Below are 13,305 nucleotides of genomic sequence, written 5' to 3'. Positions count from 1 at the left end.
TGGTAACCATCAGTTTGTTTTCTATAGTTAACACTGTTTCTTGGTTTGTCTCTTTTTTCCTTTGTTTTGTTTCTTAAATTCCACATGAGTGAAATCATATGGTATTTGTCTTTCTCTGACTGACTTATGTCACTTTGTATTAGACTCTCTAGCTCTCTCCATGTTGATGCAAATGGCAAGATTTCATTCTTTTTTATGGGTGAAAAATATCCCATTATATAGATTTATCACATCTTTGTCCATTCATCTATTAATAGCCACTTGAGCTGCTTCCATAGTTTGGCTATTGTCAATAATGCTGCTATTAACATAGGAGTGCATGTGTCCCTTGAGTTGAATTTCTAAATCCCATTTTTTTTGCTTTTAAGGGCATTTTTTACTCCTTTATTTGCATTAGAATGTGTGATTTTATACTTTTACTCATTACTGGATTTGAGTGTTTTTTCCTTTTTGCTTTTTTTCCTTTTTTTTCCAAAAGATCTTTTTTTTCCTGCTCCCTTCTTTATGTTATTCTTGCTTTTAATATACTTTCTCATGCCATGAATAAGTAAATGGTACTAGACCCATCTTCCCATCATAAACAACTATGAAACTGGAAAAGCAAATGAAACCTCTGTTTTCGGACATTGGACAGAAGTACTTAGTGCTGGGAGAAAAAGGAAGCAGAGGAGGCCAGTCCCAAGATAGCCCAGCTTACTGCATGGAGGGACTTTCTAGATCCTAACGCAGAGATGGAGAAGCCAAGCAGAGCATGACTAGCTGAGTTGAACAGAGAGAGATCAAAGCTTGGGCAAACTGAGGCAGCTGAAATCTGAAGGGCGGAGATAAAGGAACTACACAGAAAAAGAATTCCACAGTGATCCCTTTGAGTCAGTAAGTAGATCACTCATTACTTTAATAATTTTCCTCAGAGAACAGCTCTTGGATTCATCAGTGCAACTAATTTTTGTTTTCTTTTTCTTATTTAAATATAGAATGAATGAATGAATGAATGAATGAATGAATGAATGTTTTTAGAGAGAGAGAGCATGCAAACAGGGGAGAGAGGCAGGGGGAGAGGGACAGAGAGAGAGATGGAGAGTCCTAAGCAAGCTCCACACTCAGCATGGAGCCAGACGCAGAGCTCAATCCCATGATCTTGGGATCATGACCTGAGCCAAATCAAGAGCCAGACATTTAACCAACTGAGCCACCCAGGCACCCCTAATATTTATTTCTTATTCACAAATATTAGAAATTTTCTTTTTTTTTTTTTTTTAATTTTTTTTTGAACGTTTATTTATTTTTGGGACAGAGAGAGACAGAGCATGAACGGGGGAGGGGCAGAGAGAGAGGGAGACACAGAATCGGAAACAGGCTCCAGGCTCCGAGCCATCAGCCCAGAGCCCGATGCGGGGCTCGAACTCACGGACCGCGAGATCGTGACCTGGCTGAAGTCAGGCGCTTAACCGACTGCGCCACCCAGGCGCCCCATAAATATTAGAAATTTTCAACATTAGTTTTCTTTTCTCACTTTCCTTAAACTTAATACATTATTCTATTTCTATTAACTTGAAAATAATAATAGTTCATTTGTTTTCTCTTCATTTATTTTCTGAGTTAATAAAAATAATTGGATTGTCATATCTGATGTACCCAGATCAAAAATCTTGCTCAGGATTAAGCTTTACTAGCAATTATAAGGATATAGGACTCCAAAGGACTCGGACAATGGTCAGATTTTTTTTTTTAACTTTTTTAATGTTTATTTATTTTTGAGAGAGAGAGAGAGAGAGAGAGAGACAGAGCATGAGTGGAGGAGGGGCAGAGAGAGAGGGAGACACAGAATCAGAAGCAGATTCCAGGCTCTGAGCTGTCAGCACAGAGCCTGATGCGGGGCTCTAACTTGTGAACCATGAGATCATGACCTGAGCCACAGTCGGATGCTCAACCAACTGAGCCACCCAGGCACCCCAGGGTCTGAGATATTAAGGACAATTTCTCACACACTTTCTTCTCATGTCAAACATACACTTTCTGGTCCTAAAAATAGGTGATGTCTTTCAACAGAGTTCACAAATTACTTCAAATAGCAGGGGGAGCATTTAAATTAGGCAAAATGTCTGTTTTATACCCAGAGAATTATATTAGTTTATAAGCCATTTTTCCAGTGAGCCATGCACATATCTCCATAGATTTTGTCTTTATTTACTCTGAGTAACACTTTAGCTTGTGGCATTCTCCTAAGGGGAATTCTATAGATAAGGTTCTTTCTCCTTGCAAATATTAGTCTGTTTACTCAGAGGTCTAGTTTAAGAGATTAACCAGATAAATTGCTTTTTTCCCCCCTCTGGGTGCGTCTCTCCACTAAATGGAGTGAATAAATCACGAGCCAGATGCTTTCTTTCCTCTCCATTCTCTATCTTATTTAGTAATGAAATAACTTAGTATTAATTTTCCTCTGTTAGATATGTTAGCCATATATTCTATATGTGCTCATAATATAGTCATTAATCATTATATGATTAATAATTATTTATCTCTGTTTTCTAAACATTGTATTAAATAATACTTTCAATTTTTGCTTTGAGTCAAGAGTTGTTGAAACATTTTTTATTTTATTTCCAATGTTATATATGTTAAAATTATTTAACAATATACACTACACCTTTTTTACATCATAGATTTTACTAAAGATTCTTTGTGGTTTTATGAGCAATTTTTATAAATAATTTGTGGGTATTCTTTTAAAAAGGTATCCTCTACAGGATACAGAATTTTATAGTTATGATATTAACCTTATTAAAATAATATTCAGATTCTTTACATTATCAGCTCTCAATCCTGGATGAGAGTATCAGCTCTCAATCCTGGATGCACATTGCAATCTCCTGGGAGGTTTTATATAGACCAACACTGTCTGGGACCTACCTCAAACCAATTGCAAAAAAATCTATGGAGGTGTGGCCAACATCTATACATTCAGAGCTCCCTAAGTGATGCTGATACTCTGAGGCTTTACAACCCCTGATTCACATTCTTTTTTGTATTGGTCTGTTTTTTTATTTTTTGTTAAAAATAGGAAAGCATGTTAAAATCTCCCACTTATTTATGTTACAATTTTTTCTTGTCAGTTATACAATTTTCCTTAAATATTTCAGCACAGTTATGTGATTTGACAGTTAATCATTCATGCAGATTTTTAATTGCTTTAATGCTTTATTTTTAATCATATATTTTACTTTAAGAAAATATTAATTTTTTAATGTTTATTTTTGAGAGAGAGACAGAATGTGAGCAGGGGAGGGGCAGAGAGAGGGAGAGACTCAGAATCCAAACCAGGCTCCAGGCCCTGCACTAACAGCACAGAACCTGACTCAGGGTTCGATCTCACTAGCCATAAGATCATGACCTGAGCTGAAGGTGGATGCTTAACCAATTGAGCCACCCAGGTGCCCCAAAAATATTTTTTAAAAAGGAAAAATATTTCAAATTCTTCTGTCTTTTATTTATTTATTATTATTTTTAAAATATTTATTTATTTCTGAGAGACCAAGCACAAGCCAGGGAGGGGCAGCGGGAGAGGGAGACACAGAATCCAAAGCAGGCTCCAGGCTCTGAGCTGTCAGCACAGAGCCTGACCTGGGGCTTGAGCTCATGAACCACGAGATCATGACCTGAGCTGAAGTCAGATGCTTAGCTGACTGAGCCACCCAGTCACCCCTCAAATTCTTCTGTCTTCTAATTACATGTGTGTGTTTTATATTTTTTTCATTTTTTTCATATAAACTTCATGAATTGTACTTCACGTATACTTCCTATAAGTATTTAGATGGACTTATGTTTTTAATCTGCTCACCTTTATCCTTCTTAGCTTTGCAGGTTATATTATTCATTCTAACAGATAGCCTTTTATTTTGCTACCTCAACTGCTTTGTTTTATGTTGTATTCGTATGTTGCCGTGTTCTAGTTTCATATCTCTTAGTGATTGTATGTTATATTTACTTCACACTCTACTGATTTGGAAAAGATAAATTTTAATAACAAAGAGGATAATTATTAAGTTTTCAAATGTACATAGCATTTCTGGGAACAGTAGACTATGTAATTTAGACCAAATTGCCTATAGAAAACACCTAGAAAAGCTGGGCCAAATTTTAGAAAATAAAATGAAGAATTGGGATAACTAACCAAGGGGGTGAAAGTTTGCAGCATTTGAGACCACTTTTACCCTCTGGGAACCTACTGATCTAGAAGATGTGGCTGAAAGGCTGAGAAAAAGAGAATTTCAACAGAATTAAGATTCCTGGGAGGGAAAAATTAGAGTGCAGTTCTCACCAGAAAGAGGAGGTGCTGACAAGCTGTACGTCAGGTATAAAAGTAAAGAAAAAATTGACTCAGGAACTAAGGACCAGCTTTATTTCAATAACAGTAATGGCTTATGGATTTTTAATTCTCTCTACATTTTAAATTTTCAAAAACAGGATTATTGTTATTTTACATATTTAATGTTCTTTTATGATAATTTAAATTTACCCTCTATTGCTTTGCATTCATTCTTACACCTTCAAGTTTCCACCAGGGATCATTTTTCTTCTGCCTGAAGTACTTTTCTTTGTTACAGATGTGCTGGTGGTTTATTCTCAAATTTTTTAGTGTTTGAAAAACAGGTCTCTTCACCGTCATTTTTATAGAGTGTATTTGCTGAGCACAGACTTACAGGTTGGGAGCTATTTTCTATCAGCTACTTTGAGGATACAATCCGCCTTCCCCCATTCCTTTTGGACCTCACCTAATAGGCTTATTATCTCTTCTTTTTAGGTATCTTGTTTTTCTGTCCTCCTCATGATGTTCTCTTCCACTTGGCTTTTGGCATATTAACTATGCTCAGCCTAAGGGTTCTTTTCTTGGTATTTATCTTGTTTGGTATTTGTAATGCTTCTTGATTCCGTGACTTGATGTCTTTTGCAAGCTAAGCAAATTAAACAGCTGTTATTTATTCAACTATTGGTCTTACCACTCTTCCTGTTACATATGTGTTAGTTACATATGTGTTAGATAACTAGATGTGGGATTCTAGTTACATATATGTTAGATTTTTTCATTATGACCTCTATTACAGTCTTCTTGGAAATGTTTGTGTGTGTAAATGTGTTTTCATGCTTCATCCTGGCTATTCCTCATTTTGTGCTTAATATTTCATATAAACTAGAGATAAATTGTGGCTTAATTATGTGATTATTTTGTAGAGAAGAATTCTATTTTCTTCAGGCAGACAGCTAAGAGTTCTAGAAATAAGATCAGCCTCATGTAACCAGGAACTGAAATGAATCAACATTTCAACCAGGAGATAATGGTTTCAAACCCTTGCTTTTAATATTCACACCATGCTATCTATCTTCCCTCTAAGGGTTTCTTTGAAAAAGCAGATTTTATTGTTGGGTACTTTCTGAACCCTTGAATATCTGAGATTATTTTTTGTTTTCTTGAATCACTATTTTTGTTTGTTCAACCCTATGTAGATATTCACATATATTCACCAAACGTTAAGAAAGGGAAGTCCTAGGACAGCCCAATTTCTTTGTCTCTGTAAGTCAACCTAAAAGCCTGATTGAACTTTTTTTAATCTCACATCTCTGTTCTGTATCAATCGAAGTATTGCTTTTTATAAAATTTGTTTCTCATTATGAGTAAGCCATTTTTTTCTTCGGACTCACAGTTCTATCAGGCATGAACATTTTTCTTCTTTTAAAACAAATCCTATTTCATTTATATTATTTCTTTCTATTCACTTAGTCACACAAATTACTGACAGGTGATGTTCCTGTTTTCCAGCCTCCATTTTGACCATTATTGTTTCACTACTTTTTAAAAAAAATTTTTTTAATGTTTGTTTATTTTTGAGAGAGAGAGAGGAAGACACAGAATCTGAAGCACATCAGCACAGAGGCGGATGCGGGGCTCGAACTTGTCAACCCCGAGATCACGCCTGGAGCTGAAGTCAGACGATTAACTCACTGAGCCACCCAGGTACCCCTGTTTCACTACTTTTTATAGTTTAAATTGGCACCCTGAGAAATAATCCCGTTTCATATGGTGAGATGCATTACTTGAAGTGATAATTCTGCCATCTAATACTAATACTGTAAATATTAATAGCATTTTATCAATGTATACCATAACATTATTAAATAAACCCATTACTACAGAATGGCTTACCAAAAAAAAAAAAAAAAAAAAAAGTAACCCTTATCTGCCTGCCCTACACTCCTCATTCTTAATCCTGCTTCCCCAATGAGCATACATTTTAATAGCTTTTGCCTCAATTTTTTATGACTCTTTTTTGTGTGTTTCAATAATACACTAAAATCTTTATATCATAGGTAGTATCTCTTGATTTCATTCTTTGTAGGATAAGGATATTAATACACCTGTTTTCCTTTGCCAGTCTTCCACTTATTCATCTTCTAAATTCTGCTATATGTGCTTTTCTATAGTCATTGCTGCTAATATATATAGTTTCCTGCATAACCATAATTAAATCTCCTGTGCTTAATCCATGCATAGATGCTAGAACTTAAAAATCATTAAACAACATCAAATCACTATGAGTTTGGGAGGCTTACTGCAGAACAAATATAAGTTCTGTAATCATATTTTCTTTCTCACAGAGCTCTTAGTTTTCCTAAGTCCCTTTCCCAATTTTTTCCATATAGTCCTTTATTATATCTTTAAATTATTTCAATATCTCAAGCATTTTATTGGAACTGTTCATAGAATATATATTTTTGTTTTAGCCCTCTCCCTAAGACCTTGGTGATCCTTTCCTTTCCTGCATTGGTTGCTAGCATTCCAGCTGCTTGCCATTTGGTGAAGTCTCCACTGTATGCTCTCAAAGTAATGCAATATTTTCTATATCTTTTTTTGGTTTATTTTGGTTTATTTTAATTTAATTTATTTTATTTTACTGTGGGAAATATTCAAGAATTTCCTTCATATAAACTTTATGGGAAGTTAGCTTTCTGTCTCTTTCTGTCAAGAATGCCTCAATTCTTTCTTCATGCCTGATTGAGAGTTTGGAGTTTTATGAAGTTGCAGTATACACACACAGAGATAAGAATTATTTCAGTTGACATTAGAACACAGTATCTATACTATATATTCTTATTTCATTTTTACATTATTAGTAGTATATTAAATTTCATTATGCAATATAATTGTAATGATATTGCAATTTTATGTTTTTAAAAATTTTTTTCATGTTTATTCATTTTGAGACAGAAAGTGTGAGCGGGGGAGAGGCGGAGAGAGAGACAGAATCTGAAGCAGGCTCCAGGCTCTGAGCAGTCAGCACAGAGCCCAACATGGGGCTCAAACCCACAAACTGCAAGATCATGATCTGAGCCAAAGTTGGATGCTTAACCAACTGAGCCACCCAGGTGCCCCTGATAATGTAATTTTAAAATCTATTTTGTTTTTTTTAATTTTTTAACTGTTTATTTTTGAGAGAAACAGAGTGTAAGCTGGGGAAGGGGCAGAGAGAGAGAGACACACACAGAATCCAGAGCAGGCTCCAGGCTCTGAGCTGTCAGCACAGAACCCGACATGGGGCTCAAGCTCACGAGCTATAAGATCATGACCTGAGTGAAGTTGGACGCTTAACTGACAGAGCCACCCAGGTGCCCCAAAATATATTTTATGTAGAATGTAGAAAAGTGCAAGTTAGAAATCGTATTCTGCTATGAGGAGCCAAACACTTAAGTATTAAAAAAAAATAGATATAAGGATACAAATCAAAGAAATCAAGTAAAAATACTGTAATGTTACATATGAACTGGAAATATCAGTATGGGATGTCAGTTATTTTGTGTTGTTTGAAAACTGTATTTTCAAGCTTTGTCCACTGAAAAAAGCTGGAATCAATGACAACCCATTAGCAATGAGTGTGTACCAAGGGTTCATTGGAGGAATACTTGATTCCAGGTCTAGAGCTGGAAATACATACAGGATTATGTTGATATATCTTGAGCCAGAAGGAAGAAAGTTTCAAGAAGAATGGGCAAAGGCAAGCAAACAAACCAAAAACAGGAGATTAACCAAAGGGAGGCTTTAGTTTAAGAAAGAGCAATTTGAGCACCAATAATCTGAAGATTAAAACACATTGAATATATAAAAATCTGGAGTTCAAAAGACAAAGGGGAAAATGTGTCTCATTGGACATCCTTGTAAGTAACTAAGGCAACAACTCTGAAAACTGACCATTAAAAAAGGACACTAATTATCTCGCCTTTCCTGTGTTCAGCATCTTTTAAGATAACCAAATCTCTCTAATTGAAGGGGGAAAGTTGTCCTGGGCTGCAGAATTCCAGCTAGAGATGTAGAAGGAATGACAAAATAAGAAATCTTTGTTTTATAAGTCCTAATGAAATAAATAATGGATTTAGTTAATTATCATCAATTAATGAAAACAGTAGATGAAAGGTTATGAGATAGTTCATCCTGAGGATCAAATTGCCAAAACCTGCATCCACTGATTAGTCTTAGCATCGCTAATGACAAAACAAGCAGTCATTATGGTTGTGAAATGTGATTCAACATGACACACATTACCTATAAAGTGCTTTTTCACAGCAAAGAAACAAAATAAAAACCTTAACCCTAAATCTAATTAAGATCCACAGCTAACTTCATTTGTAGGAGATAAATAGCAATTAGTTAAATGACACTGAAAAGGAGTAAATAAACAAATCGAGAATGTGAAATATTCTGTAGGACCGCTAATCCTGTTTTTGCAAAACTTTACTAGCAGGACAGGCTACAGAGAGAATAAAAGAGATTCAAGAGATTTAAAGAACAAATGAAATGAAGAGAACTTGTTTTTCCCTTGATTCAAACAAACCAACTCTAATAAGGCATTTTTGAGACCACAATCATGGAAATTTGATTATAGACTGGATATTAGGTGACATTAAAAAACAATTATTTTGTTAGGTATGATAATGACAATATAGTTTTCTAAGAACATGAGTCTATTTTAAAAAATACATACTGGACGGGCATCTGGCCAGTCAGTTAAGCACCCAACTTCTACTAGGGTCATGATCTTGCAGTTTCTGAGTTTGAGCTCCACATCAGGCTCTGTGCTGACAGCTCAGAGCCTGGAGCCTGCTTCAGATTCTGTGTCTCCTCCTGTCTCTGCCCCTCCATGCTCATGCTCTGTCTCTGTCTCAATAAATAAATGTTAAAAGAAAATTACAAAATACATTCTGATATACTTAAAAGTGAAATGACCCACGTTCACTGATTTGCTTTAAGATGCTTCAGCAAAGGAAAAAAAAAAGTAAAAAAGAGGTAGATGAAACAAATGTTACACGATCTTGATAACTGTATCTGGGTGATGGGTATGGGAATGTTCAGTGTGCTCCCTTTAAAAAGCTTCGCTAAGGGGCGCCTGGGTGGCGCAGTCGGTTAAGCGTCCGACTTAAGCCAGGTCACGATCTCACGGTCTGTGAGTTCGAGCCCCGTGCCCGGCTCTGGGCTGATGGCTCAGAGCCTGGAGCTTGTTTCTGATTCTGTGTCTCCCTCTCTCTCTGCCCCTCCCCCGTTCATGTTCTGTCTCTCTCTGTCCCAAAAATAAATAAACGTTGAAAAAAAAGCTTCACTAAAAAAACTTTCATAAGTATTCTAAAAGTAGACATTCTCGGTACTGAAGTTAAATATTCAATTTTACCTTGTACTATGTCTAAGCTTTAATGTTTAATTTTTAACTCCAACCCATTTGGTTTGTGTGTATGTGTGGAAGGGGGTGAGTAATGTTATAGGAAGATAGAAATTCATCAACTTGATTCAATTCAACCAATATTTATTAAGCATCTAATAGTTCCCAGGTATTTGGGATATGAAGATGGATATGATACCAGAGAAATAATATCAGTTTGAACCAAGTAAATAGAAGTAAATGATTAATTTCTGTCATAAGGAATGAGAAATAGCTTCATATAGAATTTATAATTTGAGCTGGAGCTTTAAGAATGAGTAAGAGCTTGTCAGGAGAGGAGTAGAAAATTCTTCACAGAAGAAATGCAAGAATAAAGGCACAGGTTCCTATAGCTAAATCTGAAGATTTAGCCAATTGCTATCGATTCTGCTGTAAGGTAAATGCAAGAGGGGAAAGAGGTAAAATAGTGATGTGGGCAGTGGCCCTGCTTCTCATCTTCAGAAGCTGGGCTACACCCTGTAGGAAAGGAAGTAACTGGAAGGACTAAAAGACAGGAGTGATCATCCTGGTAGCTGGGGGAAAGCAGGGAGAAAAAGTGAGAAGCATTGAAATAACCTAGGCAAGAGCTCATCTGGGTTTGAACTGTCCGAGTCAGTGAGAATGAAGATAATACAAATCTGAGATCTTTAGCACTTGATTAGAGGGAAAGGTGAGATACTGACTTTACAGCCACACTTTTGGCATTATCTTTAGACCATATTCTCTGGAAGCACACTAAATTTTATCTTTGTCTGGAAGTTGAGTCTTTATCATCCTTTGCCATTTGCAGAGGGTAGTAGTTTTCTATGTTGGCAAGCGTACATAAACTGGCTACAGAACAGAGAAGTTAAAAAGAGAAAAAGCACAGTCACTCTATCTGTGGGAAAAAAATCCTGTACTATACTACATGTGTGATACTATGATTTTATCAATAGTTGATGCTTGGTCAAGTGGATATCCATGTTTTAAAGTAGGACATACATACAAAAAGCATTAACCATAAAGGGAAAGATTGATAAACTAGCCTTAATAAAACTGAAACCTTTATTAATCAAAAAGCACAGTTAAGAAAGGGAGAAGTTGACTAGAAAGTAGAAAATACTCCCAATATGAATAACAGAAAAATTATTCATCCAGAATATAGAAAGCACTATAAAGCAATACCAACTGACAACCAAATAATGAAATAGCCAAAAGACTTGAACAGCCAATTTCACACACACCAAAAGTAAAGGATATAAAATATGTAATCAACATATGGAAAGGTGGCTTAACTCATTAATCACCCTAGTAAATCCAGGTTAACACCACAGTGAGAAACCAAACAAGAACTGCTCATATCAAGCCCTGGAGAAGATTTGGAAAACCAGAGTCCTCATACACAGTTGAAGGAAGTGTAAATTTTAACAAACATTTTTGAAAACCATTTGTTAGTATCTGTTAAAACATACATACACTATGACCTGGAAATTTTACCTCTAAAGATAAGCATCCATATCTTCAGAAATAGAATATCCACAGCAGCAATATTGATAGAGCCAAAGTTTGGAAACCTTGAAAATGAACTGAATAGAATGGATAAATAAATGGTGATATATTCCTAAAATGGAATGCTACGTAGTGACGAGGGAAAATAAGCACTGTTTCATGTAGCCTAGATAAATCTCATGAATATAATTCTGATTGTAAGAAGCTAGAACAGAATTAAATATTCTGTATGTTTCTATTTATGTGAAGTTCAAAAACCAAACACCGTGGTGAGGGATGTCAAGATATTAGTAAACTGTGCAAAGGTAGTGATGAGGAGCAGCACAACTGAGACTTCTAGGATGTGGAAATGTTAGGTTTCCTGATCTGTGTGCTGGTTATACGATCTGTTCAATTCGTGAAAATTTATCAAAAAGTATACAGTTATAATTTACACCCTATTTAGTTATGTATATTCATGAAAAGTTTTATTTGTAAGATAGCTGGAGTTAAATGAGCTCAGGATCTTATCATAAAAATCAGTGGATTATTTGAGAAAAATTGAATCCTTCCATGACTCGAGCGACGTTCAGTGTACTAAGCGACTCACTAAGTGTACCCTATGTAGGATGAAGATACATTCATAATTATTCATGCATATATACTTGTCCATATATATTTATACAATGACACAGGCAATATGTAACAAATTTTATCCATCTTTTAAAGTCCATTCCAAGTCAGTACTTTTTCTATAAAGTCTTCTCAGCCATTCTAATCATTTAAATCTCTCTTTTCCAAGGTTTTCTAGCAAAAAACAAGTGTATCAATAATTATAAAATTTAATACATGCTGTCTTATTCCTTAGATATTTCATATAGGCTAGTCTTATCTCCCAGGCTACACATTGCTGTAGGATACTCACATGCAAATCTGCAAATCCATGTCTGTTTTTGAGGGATAAGTCATTGTGAGAGTCAGTATTGCCTCCTATATACGTCACAAATAGCTGTTATCACTTACTCTCTTGGTAACTCCCTTGGTATGCAGACTTGGCCAGTCAGATATGATACAAAGAGGAGAGAAAAGAAGTACATTCCTTCCAGCACTGGCAGTGAGGGCATTTCCAGAGGCAGGAGTGACAGTTGAAGAAGGCTTCTGTAGCATCATGATTTGTCCTTCTTAGTGTTCATTCCTGACCTTTTATTGCCCAAGCTTCCTAGAGAATTGATGACCCATCCAGTAGCCTTCCAAACTTTGTTCTTGTATTTATATTAAAATCATTTTTTGGTTGTAAATAAAGGCTCTTAGGGATATATTTGTACATTCGTACACAGTTATATCCCTAATTTATATATATACACATTCATCCAAAAACATTTCCAAAAACAAATGTGTGTATGTATGTATGTATGTGTTCCATGTTGATGCCATATAGTTTAGATTTTTTTGTAAGTTTATTTTAATTCCAGTATAGTTAACATGCCATGTTATTTGTTTGAGGTGTACAATATAGTGAGTCAACAAGTCTATACATAACTCAATGCTCATCATGATGTGTACTCTTTTATCCCCTTCACCTATTTCACCCATCACCCTCATCTCCCCACTGGTAATCATCAGTTCTCTATAGTTAAGAGTCTATTTCTTGGTTTCTCTCTCTCTCTCTTTTTAGTATTTTTCATTTGTTTCATTTCTTAAATTCCACATATGAGTGAAATCATATGCTATTTGTCTTTCTTTGACTTACTTCACTTAGTACTATACTCTTTAGCCCCATCCATATTGTTGCAAATGGCAAGATTTCATTCTTTTTTATGGCTAAATAACATTCCATTGTACATACATACCACATCTTCCTTGTCCATTCATCTATTAATGGACACTTGGGCTGCTTCCATAATTTGGCTGTTGTAAATAATGTTCCAATAAACATTGGGGTCCATGTATCCCTTTGAATTAGCTTTTTTGTATTCTTTGGGTAAATACCCAATAGTGTGATTAGTGGATCAGATGGTAGTTCTATTTTTAACTTTTTGAGGAAACTCCATTCTCTTTCCACAGTGGCTACACCAATTTGCATTCCTATCAACAGTGCAAA

Source organism: Leopardus geoffroyi, chromosome A3 (assembly GCF_018350155.1).
Source record: "Leopardus geoffroyi isolate Oge1 chromosome A3, O.geoffroyi_Oge1_pat1.0, whole genome shotgun sequence".
NCBI classification, from domain to species: Eukaryota; Metazoa; Chordata; class Mammalia; order Carnivora; family Felidae; genus Leopardus; species Leopardus geoffroyi.
Note: the sequence above shows the minus strand (reverse complement) of the source record.